This window comes from Rhinatrema bivittatum, chromosome 3 (assembly GCF_901001135.1).
Source record: "Rhinatrema bivittatum chromosome 3, aRhiBiv1.1, whole genome shotgun sequence".
NCBI classification, from domain to species: domain Eukaryota; kingdom Metazoa; phylum Chordata; class Amphibia; order Gymnophiona; family Rhinatrematidae; genus Rhinatrema; species Rhinatrema bivittatum.
Window position 1 is genome coordinate 377,930,582 of NC_042617.1, and position 16,332 is coordinate 377,946,913.

At 43.5% G+C, this 16,332-nt stretch overlaps 1 long non-coding RNA gene across 2 annotated transcripts in view; it reads left to right on the plus strand.

Annotated features, from left to right (window-relative positions):
* Positions 1-5,102: 5,102 nt before the first annotated feature.
* Positions 5,103-16,332, plus strand: part of LOC115088799 — a 59,448-nt gene continuing 48,218 nt past the window's right edge. The window contains exons 1-2 of one of the 2 annotated variants that reach the window (XR_003855890.1): positions 5,144-5,213; positions 8,479-8,548. This is a non-coding gene — a long non-coding RNA (uncharacterized LOC115088799). Of the gene's footprint in view, positions 5,214-8,478; positions 8,549-16,332 lie in introns of both variants that reach the window. The other variant, XR_003855891.1, reaches the window with a different exon arrangement.

Here is a 16,332-nt window from a genome sequence, read left to right on the forward strand (position 1 = left end):
AATTGTGGCCCTCGATCTGATACGATACTCTGTGGTAGTCCATGAGCCCGGAAGACGTGGAGGGTAAACAAGAGTGCGAGTTCAGGTGCAGAGGGCAGCTTAGGCAAAGGTACTAGGTGAATCATTTTAGAAAAACGGTCTACGGTTACCCAAATCACCGTATTACCTTCCGAGAGTGGCAGATCCACTACAAAGTCCGTGGCTATGTGGGACCAAGGTTCCACGGGAATAGGCAGCGGCTGCAGGAGCCCCCAGGGCCGACCACTAGGCGGTTTTTGCCGGGCACATACTGGGCACGAATCAACATATACTCGCACATCTTGTCGAATTCGAGGCCACCAGTAATACCGGCCAAGCAGATCGAGTGTCCTTTCCCTGCCGGCGTGACCCCCCGAAAGAGAGTCGTGGGCCCAAGCCAACACCCTTCTGCGGTCTTTGCGAGAAACCACCACACGACCTAGGGTGGAAACTGTAGTGCTGGCTAAGAGGATTTTAGCGGGATCAATAATGTGTTGTGGGAGGTCTTCCTTCTCCTCCTGAATTTCATAACGGGAAAGCGCATCAGCCCGTACATTCTTCAAAGCGGGCCGGTACTTCAGAATGAAATCGAAACGGTTGAAGAACAGGGACCAACGTGCTTGTCGAGGATTAAGTCGTTGGGCCTGGTTAAGGAACTCCAGGTTCTTATGATCAGTATAAATTGTAACTGGATGAAGGGAGCCCTCCAACCACTGTCTCCATTCCTCCAGAGCAAGTTTGACAGCCAGCAACTCCTTATCCCCAATGCCGTAGTTGCACTCGGCTGACGAGAATTTCTTGGAAAAATAGGAGCAAGGTAGGAGATGTCCGGAGGTAGAGACCTGTGAGAGGACCGCACCCACAGCTATGTTAGAGGCATCGACCTCGACAAAGAATGGCCGTGTTGGATCCGGGTGACGTAAACAAGTATCCCGGAGAAACGCCTCCCTTAATTGTTTGAAGGCCTCACAAGCTTCCTCAGGCCAAAGGTGAGTGTTTGCCCCTTTCCGGGTAAGCGCGGTTAGAGGTGCCACCAAGCGAGAGTACTGGGGAATAAAGTGTCTATAGAAGTTAGCAAACCCCAAAAAACGTTGCAACGCCTTTAGCCCCTCGGGACAGGGCCACTTCCTGATGGCGGACACCTTACTGGGGTCCATCCGAAAACCAGTAGAGGACACTATATACCCTAGGAAGGGTAACGACTCTTGCTCAAAGAGACATTTTTCGAACTTTGCATACAAATGGTGGTCTCGTAAGATCTGGAGTACTTGTCTCACATGTTGCCGATGGGAGGTAAGATCCGGGGAGTGTATGAGGACATCGTCCAAATAGACGATCACGCAGGAGTGCAGTAAGTCTCGCAGAATCTCGTTCATCAAGTGCTGGAATACAGCGGGAGCATTGCACAGTCCAAACGGCATCACTAGGTATTCATAATGGCCGTCCCGGGTGTTGAACGCCGTCTTCCATTCATCCCCGGGACGGATTCGGACCAGATTGTATGCGCCGCGGAGGTCCAATTTAGTGAAGACTTGGGCTCCTTGGAGTCTGTCCAACAATTCCGGAATGAGGGGAAGCGGATACCGGTTCTTCTTGGTGATAGCATTGAGCCCACGGTAATCAATGCAAGGTCGTAAGGCTCCGTCCTTTTTTGCGACAAAAAAGAAACCTGCTCCGGCGGGAGACTTTGAAGGGCGGATGAAGCCCTTAGCCAGATTCTCGGTGATATATTCGGACATAGCCCGGGTCTCAGGCTGAGACAAAGGGTAAACCCGTCCCCGAGGGGGAGTGGTACCTGGAAGCAACTCTATCGCACAGTCAAACGGACGGTGTTGCGGTAACAATTCCGCCTTTTCCTTGGAAAAGACGTCCTGAAAGTCAGCATACGGAGCCGGTAATACCGGCGAGGTGTGAGCTAGAGGAATCCGTTGGAACCTTTTCGCTTGGAGACAGGAGTGGAAACACTCAGAACTCCACTGGGTAATCTGAAAATCCTTCCAGCAAATCACAGGAGAGTGTTTCTGGAGCCAGGGTAACCCAAGAACCACCGGGTGTACAGCTCCCTCCAACACTAGCAACGAAATCTCCTCTGTGTGTAATAAGCCCGTCTGCAAAATCAACGGTATGGTCTCGGTGGAGATGCACCCCGACAAGGGAGTACCCTGAATAGAGGTTACCCGTAAGGCAGGAGTCCTGGGTCGCGTAGGAAGATTCAGCTGTTGCACCAGATCCTTAGTAATGAAGTTGCCTCCTGCCCCGGAGTCAACTAGGGCTTGCGTGAGGAAGGAACCACCAGGATATTCGAAGGTTACCGGTATGGTACATTGAGGAGCAGGACTAAGGCAGCCTAGGGGACACTCCTCCCTTACACCTAGGCGCGGGAGTTTTCCGCTCGTTCTTTACACTGTGCAAGGTAGTGGCCCTTACCGCCACAGTACAGGCACAGCCTCAAGTCGCGGCGTCGCTGCCTTTCTTCGGGTGACAAAGATGAGCGACCCACTTGCATGGGCTCGTCAGAGGAAGTTGCTGGTGAAGGTGCAGTTCCTCGCGACCCCGAACTTGAATTCGAGATCCTGGGAGTCACGGACGGCAAGCGTCGGAAAGGGCGCTCCTCTTTCGCCCTCTGCTGCAAACGCCGATCAATTCGACCTGCTAAGTCAATCAGGGAACTCAGGGTCTCCGGCAGGTCCCGAGCCGCTAGCTCGTCCTTAATACGACCGGCTAAGCCCTCCAGGAACACGCCCCGAAGAGCCACATCCTGCCAGCCTACCTCGTGGGCGAGGGTGCGGAATTCCAACGCGTAATCCGCCAAAGTCCGCGTTCCTTGCCGGAGCTGGAGTAACTCAGAAGTAGCGGAAGCCTGTCGTGCTGGCTCATCAAAAGCCGCTTTGAACTCTTCCACAAAGCGGTTCAAATCCCCCAGTGCTGGATCATTATTCTCCCACATGGGGGAAGCCCAATTCAGGGCCCGTCCATCCAGAAGGGCAAAAATGTACGCCACTTTGGTGCCATCAGTAGGAAACTGGTTAGGCAGTAGCGCAAAGCGTACATAACATTGGTTTAAGAACCCTCGACACGCCTTGGCATCCCCGGCATAGCGAGAGGGTGCTGGGAGCTGCGTAGGGGACTGGAGGGTTACCAATGGTGCAGGAACAGGTGCTGGTACTGGAACAGGTGCGGGCGGTTCGGTGTCCATGCGAGACGCCAGTCGCTCTACCGTAGCAGCCAGAGAGTCCAGGACTTGTTGTTGCTGAACTAACCGCTGGGCCAAACCCGGAATGGCCTGTAGCCCGGCGAGGTCTGCCGGATCCATGGCCTTGCAAACTGTTGCGGATGGAGAAAATCCGGATGTGGATCCTTAGGCCGACCGACCCGAAGGAGCAGTCGGTAGGCAGAACTCCCACTGGGCAATTGGAGCTTCACCTGGAAACCCGTGACTCCTCCAGAGGAGCTGTGGGAGCCCGGGTTGCTAGGACTTCGCCCTGGAAGCCCGAGGTCCCCCCAGGAGGAGCCCATAGGGACCCGGACCGCTGGGACTTAGGCGGAAACGAAGAAACCCAGGAGTGGAATCCGAACTGGAGTCTGGGCAGGCGGCGAGCAAGCAGCAGTCGGGGTCACGAACCGGGATCAAGGCAGGCTGAAGGCAACAGGAGTCGAAGTCACGGACCGGAGTCAAGGCAGGCTGAAGACAAGCAGGAGTCGGAGTCACGGACCGGAGTCAAGGCAGGCTGAAGACAAGCAGGAGTCAGAGTCACGGACCGGAGTCAAGGCAGGCTGAAGACAAGCAGGAGTCAGGCAAAGCAGAGTCAGGCAGGAAACAGGCAATCCAGGAACGCAACTCAGAGCTACCAAAGGCAGAGAACCTCGTTGCAAGGCAAGGAAGGCTGGGAACTGCAGGGCTTAAATAGCCCTGCAGCGTCTGACGTCAGGAAAGGGAGGAGCCGTGTTTTCCCGCGCTGTTCCCTTCAAAAGCGGGGCTCAGCCGCGCGCGCGCGCCTGGGGGCGGAGCTAGCCGCGAGAGGACGCTGGCGGCAGAGAGGGAGCTGGCGCGTGGCGCAGGAAGGCCCTGCAGGCCCGCGCGGGGTCGGGACGGCAGGCGGAAGCTGCGGCCGGGGTCCCGAGTCCACGGAACGCGGTAGCTCTCCGGGGCCCGAAAAGAAGGTAAGGCCTCGGGCGCCACCGTGGCGACCGAGACCGCAACAGCATACTTTCGCCCAGTTTAGCTGAATACTTATACATAGTTCTGTCATAATTGTTATACAATTAGTTGATTTTTTTTTACTGGTTTCCTGTTACTTTTCTTTGCTAATTCTCTGTTCCTATGTAATCCCTCCCCTTATACCTGTTTATTGTAATTTCCACCTGCCGTTCTGCTGTAAACCGATATGATGTCGCCACTAATATCGGTATAAAAAAGTTTATAAATAAACAAATAAATAAATATTTTAAAACATATGCATGCAATTGTACACATGATTTAAAATTCCAGCATACCTTCGCTCACGTGCCAATATATGCATGTATTTGCAACATGCATGCTTATTTTAAAATTACTGTCAGTGAATATTTCACAGAATATACAACCATGAAGCAATTAGAACAGCAATAATAATCCTAACATTATCCATCCACCTTTCACTAAACCCCCTCCCCATTTCACCAAACCTTTCTGCCCTCCCCTAGTGATTCATTGTTAAATTGTTTATTTATTTATTTATTTTATTTAGGGTTTTTATATACCGGCATTCGAGAACGCAGTCCCATCATGCTGGTTCACATTAAAACAAGTGTGCATCGTAAACAAAACTAAAACAATCTAATTTATCATATCTATTGCCCATAAAACCTAATATGTCAGTTGAAATCATTCAGCGCCATACTTCTTGCACTGTGTGGCAATGATTGTATATACGCTTCCCAGATGTTCAAAACTAACTTCTTTTTTTTTCAGGGTGTGACAACGTTTATAGAAAAGGGAACCAGAATACCTTAAAAATTGGCTCCAGATATCTGGCCCAGTCCACCTTAAGGAACAACCTAGCAGAGGATTGTGGTCCTAGGGTGGTGCCCTGAACCTGGGGGTAAGAAGTCAAGCCCACAGGGTACAGGAAATGCCCCATAGAGATGCAGGGGAAAGAATCTACGCTAAGATGGTATCTATATGATTGCTATCGCTTTGTTTCCACTTTGCTGAGGTAAGCAACTTTTGACTATCTTCTGTTGCTACATTAATAAAAGTTTTGTTTGAAGAAAAGTGACGGAGTCTAGATGGCTCTGTTCTCTGGCACTATCCAAATCAGGATCTGAGTTTTAAACTCTGAGTATTAATCCTTTCCAGCATTTAATTTGTTCCCTTCAGGATAGGGTGATAGCCTCACACTGAGTGTGAAGTACATTTATTTACCTGCCTAGGAGGAAATGCTGTGCAGGAGCAGTTGCAGGGATCCCTGATGGTCTGGATCTGTTGTTGAGGGAGTCTGCAAAGAAGTACCCTGATATTTGTTAAAAAAAAAAAAAAGTGAGCAATGCCTTGGGTTTGGGAAGTTCTCCAGGGAGTTTTAAAGTGAAGCAGTGAGTCAGCCAGCAGCATTTTTTAAATAGCAGGCTGAGTGCTACTGGATCCAGAATGCAGAGGTAGCTGTGGACATCCATTGCAGAATAAGGAGCAGAAATCAGCATCAGAGTTGTAATCAAAGCACTGGTTTGGTGTGCTGCATATGCAGGCCCAGAGGTCCTTGCTTAAGCTGTAGGTGATGTCAGTGAACAATGGGATGGCTACAGCAGTCCCTTTAGCACTTCCAAAGTTAATAGAAAAATAAAATAAACACTTTTTAATATTTTAAAATCCTGGCGGTTTTGGTAGGGAACGTGTAGAGAGGCTCTCATATAAAAATCAGCCAAAAAAGAGCATTTGATAAATTTGGAAATAATAAGTTTATTTAACTTCTTACTTTTTGCAGATTTCATTTTTTTGCCAATAGTGACCAGATTAGGGGATCCTCCTAACATGACCACATTGGAAGTTTGGGGTGAAAAGTAGGGATGTGCATTCGTTTCAAATGAATTTCAAAAAAGTGATGAATAAGGGCAATTTTTTTTCATTCGAGGAGCCCTGTAACAAATTGGGAGCCCCCTGAATGAAACAAACTTATTTGTTACATTCATTTGAAATGAATGCATCAGGACTAAGCCTATGCCTAAGGCCAGTATCTTGTTTAAGGCATAGGCCAAACCCCAGGGCAGGAGCCATGGCCTAGTCCTGAGCGCAACACTGGTGTCTGATCTGTTGGGTATCTGATGGCAAGGCCCGGCCTGGGCCCGGAACTAGGCTCAATACCACGACCCAACCTGGAGGCCAGTTCTCAACACCAGGGCCTTGGCCTAGGCTCACAGCTGCTCCCATATCTTCCTTTTCTCTTCTGATGCCATCTGCTGGGGTTGCACCAGAGTTAACTAACTGCGTCACGTTTACCCAAGCAGACAGCACCATTTTGGTGTATGGCAATGCCATACAGCAAAATGGCATCGTCAGCTGGGGTGAATACACCAGAGCAGCTGCAAGGCCTGGGCTCTGGCCCTGGGTCTGTCTGTAAGCCAAGGCCCAGGAATCGGGACTCATCCTCCAGGCTGTGTTGTGGCATTGGGCCTGGGCTTTGGCCTTGGCCCCAGCATGAAGACGGGCTTGGGTCTGGGACCTGGCCTCTGGGTCAGGTCACAGCATCGTGCTTGGGTCCAGGCCATGGCTCCATCATTGGGACCTGGCACCTAGGGTGGATTGCAGCATTAGGCCTGGTTCCAAGCTGTGGTCTAAGCTGAGACTCAGGCATCAAAACCCAGCCTCCGTGTTGGGTTGTGGCATTAAGCCTGGGTCCGGGCTTTGGCCTACGTCGAGACCCAGGTGTCAGGACTCAGCCTCTGGGTCAAGTCGTGGCTTCAGGCCTGGGACTGGCCGAGGCTGTGGTATCAGGACCTGGCCTCCAGGGTACGTCATGGCTTTGAGCCAGGTTCAAGCTCTGGCTTAGGCTGAGGCCCAGGCATCAGGACCCGGCCTCCAGGTGGGTCGCAGCATCTGGTCTGGGTTGGACTCCAACCTAGGCTGAGGCTCACGTGTCAGGATCCGGCCTTCAGCCCTGGCATTTTTCCGGGCAGGCAGGTGGGAGGCCTCATTTTCATTTTTTGGACTTTTTTTTTTTTAATTGTTTGATTCTTTTTTTCTCACAAATGAAATGATTCAAACAATCCATGAACCAAAATTCGTGGGGAAAAAAATCTTCCCTAAAAAAAAAAAAAAAAAAAGATTTTTTTTTCTCCTGCACATCCCTAGGGAAAAGTGTATTTTAGAGGAGTTGTTACACCCATTTTCCCCAAGGAGTTCCTGAAGTGAAAACGTTTTAAAGACACCTTAGAAAATTGTTTTTTCTGGTGTTGGTTATTAGAAGGTTTTATAGAAATTGGAATTTAATACTTGGTTTTGGATAAAAATATTTCTGTCTCAAGGTAAGCATATAATTGGCTCTAAAAGTAACTAAATTGGCTGTAATGGCTGTGAAAAGACACAGGACAACAGTGTGATTTATTTAAAAGATGATCTGAAAATTTGGTGTATTTTAGAGATTGTATGAGTGGGATTTTATTGATTTAATTTAACAAATTTTCTCTATTCATTTCAATGGACAATGTAAAAGGTGGTTAAAAATGAGGTATTTTTAGTTTTCAAAGAAAAATAAAAACTAAATTATTTTCAAGTCATCTCCTTGACAATATCATGGAACACCATAGAAACACCATAGCAACTCAAAGTTTACCAGAAGCTATTCAGTAATTAGGTCAGCTTATATCACTATATATTAGGTCAAAGCACTGAAAGATTAAAAAAAATGACATAAAATAAATGTTTTGAACTTAATAAAAATTCTTCTTGAAAATAATTTCTTTAGCCATCAGGGTTTTAAGTGTTTCCTTAGAGAATAAAGGAGTTTACTGGAACAGGAAAGCATTATTTTCCTTAATGACATCAGGAGAAAAGTAATTTCTTATTGAAGCTTTCACTGGCAACAGTTTAGAACTGCTCTGGAGAGAGTGACAGAGGAAGACTCACAATTTCTGTCACAAACATCCAAAACACTTAAGAAACACTTAAATAGTGTAGGATAGTGTAGGAATGTGTTATTTCTTGTAATTGTAGCCTTATTTAATTTAAGGGATTAGTTAAATACTTAATGATAATTCTATAACTGACCTGTGGTGTTTTGTCAGTTTTGATAATTAGTGGAATATGTGGAAAGTGAATGTTTGATACTTGAATTACAAGTTAATTAAATTGAAATACATGGCATTTCAGAAAATTATTCCATAGTCCCAAGCAATAAAATTAAAGACATTCCACCTGTATATAAATGTGCCGCAGTGTGAAATACACAAAACCTGTCAATAAAGTTGCTTTATGTTATTTCCTTACAGGAAAGAGGTTTTTAACTGATTTGGATATCCCATAATTGTTCCTGTCTTTGTTGACATATTTTTAAGAAAGGTAACAGAATACTGTGTGAATGTGTGATTGTAGATGCGTGTTCTTGTATGTTTATGCATGATCCGTTTAATGCATTTAAAGATTCAGTCTAGCAGCTGTCTTTATTTAAATATATGCAAATTAAGCTCTAAATAATAGACAGGGTGAATGTAATTATCCTTTTGTTTTTATTAGTAAGAGGTTACATTCACTAAGATTTCAGAACAGACATTCACTAGATACATATTAGTATGCGGAAGCTTGGTAGTCTCGGAGACAATTATTTTTGTAACTTTATTAAAAATAGCATAATAGGAAACACAACTGTTACTGGGAGATGACATGGTCAAGAATAAGAGGTCCAGAGTTCCCGTCCACGCTAGGTTTTACCAAAAATTGTTGCAAAAAGCCAATGGGATACAGTCCCTATGCCTGTTCTGGAATTCCCAGAATCCAAAGACAGTAGTGCAGGCTTCTATTGTTTATATCCTCCAAGGACTTTTCCAGTTAGTGATTCGTTTCAGTTGCCTGCGTATATTAGGGATTTGCTCACTTCACATTCCAATTCTTCAGTCCTCCTCTTTGTAGCAGAAAGCTGCTCTCTGGGGTCTGTAAGTTCAAGTTGGATCACTGCCATACTTTCAGAGTTAGCGTTAATCATCTCCTTAAATTTCGGAAGTTCTGACATTATCGTGTTCAAAGATATTTCAGAAACCTTCACCCCCTCCATTTTGTTAGGAGAGGGAGGCTTTATGTTTGGAAAGCTTAATCCCACACGATAAAGAAACAGAAACCTCAGGTTTACCAGTTTTAGGATTTGCCATGTATCTCAGCAATGCAGGAACAAAACCAAACTGCAGGCCAGAGGGCGATATATTGAAGAAAGAGAGAGATTCCTAAAATGATTCCCAGGAGCAAAGTTTTCAGGCTCTCAAGCAGCCATCTAGCGCCTCTGACAAATGCATTTCTGACATTTCTTCAAAGTGTTAGGCTCAACATACAGGACTGTCATGACAAGAGTAATATGTCTGGTTGCTATAAAGGTATGCAGTCTAAAATAGGCAACCTGAATGAATTTGCTGTGTATGTCCCTTGCTTTGGACATTCTTTAAATCTTGTGGGGAAGGATGCTGCAAATTCATGTATTGTAACTGCAGTGTGTTGTACATTTGTGCAAACACTATAGACCAGATTTCAAAAGTATTTAAATGATTAAAACTAGATTTTACATGTGAAAATGCCCTTTACCTATGTAAATGTGCTTTTGAAAATTGCTACAATATGGGCTGGATTTTAAAAGGGTTACTTGCATAAGGTAGGCGCGTAACAATTTTAAAATGCCCCTGAGCGCGCTAAGCCTATTTTGCATAGGCTTCCGGCACTCACAAAGCCCCAGGACGCGCATAAGTCCCGGGGCTTTCCTGGGGGGGGGGGGGGCGTGTCGGGGGCGTGTTGCGATCCACGTGTCATTGGAGTGCGTTTCGGGGGGCATGATGTGGCTGGCGTGTCATCTAAGGGCGGGGCAGCGGGTGTGGTTTCAGCCCGGGGGGGCATGGCTGCAGCCTCCGGACCAGTCCCCTGACCGGAACATGGAGCGCGGCAGCCGGCCCAGCGCGCACAAAGTTACGCCTGCCTCGAGCAGGCGTAACCTTCATGACAGAGGTGGGGGGGGGGTTTAGATAGGGCCGGGGGAGTGGGTTAGATAGGGGAAGGGAGGGGAAGGTGGGGGAGGCGGAAGGAAAGTTCCTCCGAGGCCGCTCCGATTTCGGAGCAGCCTTGGAGGGAACGGGCAGCGCGCGCAGGGCTCGGCGCGCGCAAGTTGCACAAATGTGCACCCCCTTGTGCGTGCGCGTATCTTATAAAATCCAGCGTACTTTTGTTTGTGCCTGGTGCACGAACAAAAGTACGCGTGCGCGTAGATTTATAAAATCCACCCCTATATGTAGGGAGCTTCATATTCAGTTTTTATTTCACTTTGCCTAGGAATTTCAATGTTAGAACAAAAGAAGACATTTGTGAAAAAATAACTTAAGAACATAAGAACATGCCATACTGGGTCAGACCAAGGGTCCATCAAGCCCAGCATCCTGTTTCCAACAGTGGCCAATCCAGGCCACAAGACCCTGGCAAGTACCCAAAAACCAAGTCTATTCCATGCTACCGTTGCCAGTAATAGCAGTGGCCATTTTCCAAGTCAACTTCATTAATAGCAGGTAATGGACTTCTCCTCCAAGAACTTATCCAATCCTTTTTTAAACACAGCTATACTAACTGCACTAACCACATCCTCTGGCAACAAATTCCAGACTTTAATTGTTTTGAGTAAAAAAGAACTTTCTCCGATTAGATTCAAATGTGTCACATGCTAACTTCATGGAGTGTCCCCTAGTGTTTCTATTATCCAAAAGAATAAATAACCAATTCATATCTACCCGTTCTAGACCTCTCATGATTTTAAACACCTCTATCATATCCCCCCTCAGCTGTCTCTTCTCCAACCTGAAAAATACTAACCTCTTTAGTCTTTCCTCATAGGGGAGCTGTTCCATTCCCCTTATCATTTTGGTAGCCCTTCTCTGTACCTTCTCCATCGCAATTATATCTTTTTTGAGATGTGGCGACCAGAATTGTACACAGTATTGAAGGTGTGGTCTCACCATGGAGCGATACAGAGGCATTATGACATTTTCCATTTTATTCACCATTCCCTTTCTAATAATTCCCAACATTCTGTTTGCTGTTTTGACTGCTGCAGCACACCAAACTGACGATTTCAATGTGTTATCCATCCATTATGAAGCCTAGATCTTTCTTGGGTTGTAGCACCTAATATGGAACCTAACATTGTGTAATTATAGCATGGGTTATTTTTCCCTATATGCATCACCTTGCACTTATCCACATTAAATTTCATCTGACATTTTGATGCCCAGTTTTTCAGTCTCACAAGGTCTTCCTGCAATTTATCACAATCTGCTTGTGATTTAATATTCTGAACAATTTTGTATCATCTGCAAATTTGATTATCTCACTCGTCGTATTTCTTTCCAGATCATTTATAAATATATTGAAAAGTACGGGTCCCAATACAGATCCCTGAGGCACTCCACTGCCCACTCCCTTCCACTGAGAACATTGTCCATTTAATCCTACTGTTTCCTGTCTTTTAGCCACTTTTCCACTGTGTGTTATAACCAAACCAATTTTCCACTGATTTGTTTTGTTATAACATTGAAATTGCCAGGCAAAATAAAATAAAAACTGATAATAAAGGTCCCTAAATATATGCCGCTGAACTGTCAATAGGTTTTACTCATATTTAGTGCACATGGATGGTGACTTTCAAACTGAAGCCTGTTCACACTTTTGCACACATGTGTTGGCCTCAGGCCTGTGCCCAGGAACGCAACCATTTTACAACATACGTGTGCATATGCATGCATGTTATAAAATAGCTTGGCTACGTGCACATGTGCGCCAAATTGTAAGTGAGTGTGTGCATGTGGGCACAAATGCTGCTTCTACCATGTAAATCAAGGGAATTTAAAAGGGGGGCATGCCCCAATGCTATTTCCAGTTTTACCAGTTGATCCCCATTTTGCCCAGTTAAAAGATAGGTCCTCCAACCTCCTCCTAGTTTAATAGCCTTCACTCCCCCAAGATAGCTTCAACCCTTAAAACCCCGCAGATTGCTTAGTTTTCTTAGTTTTTTTTAACTTACATGTCATCCATAATAGAAGTAAAGTTACTTGGCAGGGGGCCTCAGTGTGCACTGGGTCACATCAGTATTTACTAGCACATCTTAGGTTCATACCCCGAAGCATCCATGCCCTGCCCAGACCATGGCCTCATTAATGCACACGTCGGGCTTTTAAAATTTACCTCTTAATGTGGGTAAATATATTTAAAAAATTGCTATGATAGTATATTACATTTATATCCACCCCTCGGTTGATGTCCTCTTCCAGCTGCATTAAGTATCTGCCATTCTAGAGCCGCTCATGTATATTATCTTTGCAATTGAACCTCCATTATGTAAATATGTATTTAAGTTTAACAGAGAAGCAACCGCTCCTTGCTGATCGGCTCTTCTATACATTTAGAATAGAAATTGTTAATCTATCCCTTTTTCTTCAAACAGCCATGTTCGACTTCCCTGTTTTGATGTAACTTTCGCTTCCTGTGTTAACTGGTTTCCCCCCCTTGTTTATTGTAAACCGGTACGATAAGACCTTGTCTTGAGCATCGGTATATTAAAAGAACTTAAATAAATAAATTCACCTGTTAATATCTTGTTAATATTTTCTTTACTGGCTTGACTGGAAGGCATAGGCTAGTGGTTAGAACAGTGGGTTATAAACCTGGGTTCAAATCTCACTGCTGCTCCTTCATTGCATCAGGTATAAACTTAGGAGGTAATTTAAAAAGGAGTTACGTGTGTAAATGTTACATATTATTGTAGCAATTTTAAAAAGCCATTTAAGTGCGTAACGTGCGCTTATACATGAATATCCTATGGACAATTCAATGGCATATATTGTAGCAATTTTCAAAAGCCCACTTATATGGGTAAAGTGCATTTACATGTGTAAAACCCAATTTTAAGCATGTAAATACTTTTTAAAATCAGGCCCTAAGATTGTAAGTCCTCTGGGGATAGGGAAATACCTGCAGTATCTGAATATAGTTTGCTTTGATGTGCCAAAAAGCAGAATATAAAAAAAGAGAAAAGGCCTTTTCAACGCCAAAACAACTCAACGCCACATGGTAGTCATGCGTGCAGAAGCATCATTGACATTTTGCAGGGGATCTCAGAAGACTGCCTTAGGAGGCAAGAATGTCACAAAACTTTACAAGGGTTATATGATCAAATGACTTGAGACAGGAATGTCTGCAAAATTCTGGAATGTTATCTTTCCGCACTTTAACAAGAGCAGGAAACATTTTCAGGCAGAGTAATGCAATTTTAATGCTGCTGATGGTTTTTTTAAGTCACTTTCATATTTTGTCCAAAAACAATGTGATAACTTTGATGAATTTGAAGAAGCTGGCAAGCATATTTCTGGAACAAAAGAGAATTTTCTAGAATGGTGTTGAATTCATCAGTGCAATGTGCGTCTGCCATCACTTGATTCTGGTCATGCAAAAGAAGCTGAGCTGACTCCGAGGGAAGCTTTTCGAACCAGAAACTTTCTGCATGTAATGACAGGCTTTTGGCATTCCCGGAACATCGGCTAGCAGAATACACTAATGTATGTGATCTTTTTGGATTCGTCATCAGCTTTCCAAAGATGGAACCTGAATGCATTAGAGTTGCTGCACACAAGTTAGCTATATTCTACAAGCGTGATTTGGGTGGCGACTTTGATGATGAGTTAGTTCACTTCTAGTTATTCCTCTCTGTTTTCTTAAATCAGAAAAAAAGATAATGAAAACTGGGAACAAATAATTTATAACTTCATCAGTGACATTAATGTTCAATAAACTTTTCCTAAAGCAGAAACTACTTTGAACATTTATCTCAGAAGGAGCCCTGGTATATGGCTCCTAGCCCAAGACCATGACTGCAATGACAGAGCTAGGAGGGGGAGGGGATATATAATAGAGGAAAACATTTCCCAGATAGTTGTGAAGGAAGGCTCATGCCACCAGGATTCCAGCTCTGGTTCCAATTGTGCTGAAGGCCCAAAGCAGCAGGAGGAAACTACTGGGCCAAAAGAAATAAAATACAAAAAGGGTTGAAAATGATTTTATTTTTATAAAGTAAAATAAACTTTATATCTATTTAATTCACATGTATGCATATTTTCACAAATGAGGTGCAGAATATCAGAAACGTTTCTATAGAAGCTACCCCTGGGGAAATTGGGCACTGATTTTGTCTTCTAGTGTAAAACCTATTCTCTTATCTCAAAGCTGCTTTTAGCATTCCAGGCATTACTTTTATTTTCAACCCCTAGAGCATAGCTGAAGTGTGGAAGGTAGATCTTTACCTCTTTATAATCTGACACTTTGGAAGCATTTGAAACATTGCCAGCAGTCCTCAAATGGATTTTATTCTTCATATGCCAAGCAGAGAGAGAAAAAGAATCTATTTATTTATTTATTTATTTTTACACTTTTTATATTCTGCAGCTTCCATTGGCAAGTTCGGTGTGGATTACAATAAAACATTCATAAAATCATTTAGACAAAAAAACAATGCAAGTCAACAATATTTGTAAAACCCATCTTAAAATAGTGAGCCTTAACCATTTTCTTAAATATTTGTATTTCAGTCAATGAACGTATTTCTAAGGGAAGTTAATTTCAAAGTCGAGGCCCAACATAAAAAACAGCACATTTCCATGAAGTCTGAAGCCTATACAACTCAACTGTTGGTAACACAAGCAAATGCATTGTGTCAGATCTCAAATTAAACTGGTACATACCAATTTAACTGCTGACTTAGCACACATTTTACTTTTCTATATAACAATCTATATAAAATAATCACAATTCTAAATCAATATCTCGAAATGTTGGGAGCCAATGTAACAAACAAAGAGTTGGTGAAATATGTTCAAAATAAACAATTCCACTCACCATCCTAGCCGCAGCATTTTGAACTAATTGAAGAACTTGAAGAAGCTTAGCTGAAAGTCCAACCAAAAACTACCCAAGAATGTACATTTCCTAGAACTAACACTTCCAATACTACTCTAAACAAATCCGGCTTTAAAAATGTCTCAAAGGTTTGAGCACTTTTATCTTAAAGAAAGAGCACTTAGCAAGATGTTTTATCTGCTTTTTAAATGATAATTGGGAATCCAAAAGGATCCCCAAATTACGAACTTCAGCATGTAACAATAATGTTTCATTATGATAGCTAATATTCGTTGGGCTCATACTTTTCTTATTAAACCAAAGAATTTATGTTTTTTTGATATTCAGTAATAGCCCTCTACTGGGTACCCAATTTGTAATTGTATCTAAACAATTCTCCAATAATATATAAGGTAAACTCTCATCATTTTCACAAGGAATATAAAATTAGATATCATCAGCATAAATAAAGTATCTAATTCTAAGAGAATCCATTACCTTACCCAATAGGGCCAAAATAATATTGAACAATACAAGGGATAAAACCGACCCTTGTGGTACTCCCCTACATACATTCCGCCACGCTGATTATTCAGCACCATTTATTATCTACTGCTTTCTTTCTGCCAAAAAAGACACAAACCAGTGCATAACTAGACCTCCAATCCCAAAACTTGCTAACTGCGAAATCAGAAAATGATGTTCAACCATATCAAACACCGATACAATATCCAAATGGACTAACAAACCAGACAACCTTTTATCCAACTTTCGAAACAGCCTATCTAAAACAGACAAAAGAAGTGCTCTGTATTATGAGCCCTATGAAATCCAAATTGATAATCATCCAAAATTAAATTCTAATTGTAATGCAACTGTAAATGTAAATTTAATTTAATTTTGATTATAAGTGACCTTGAGAAATAACGGTATTTTACATTTGATTTAAATCTGATTGTATTCCTCCTTGAGACCAATTTTTGAGAAAGGCAGAACATCAAATGTGTATAAATAAATTCTGGAATAAGAAGATAGACTACCAATTTTAGTGCCTAGTCTGTACACTAGTTTTCTGAAGAGAAAAGATAGAAAAATGACGTTATTGTAAATTAATTTCAGTTAGGCATACTGAGGGATAAGGGCATTCAAAATTGCTTACAGAATCAGTCAGGAAACAAAATTCAAACCCTTCAGCCTCTACAACTTTGCAACTCACATGG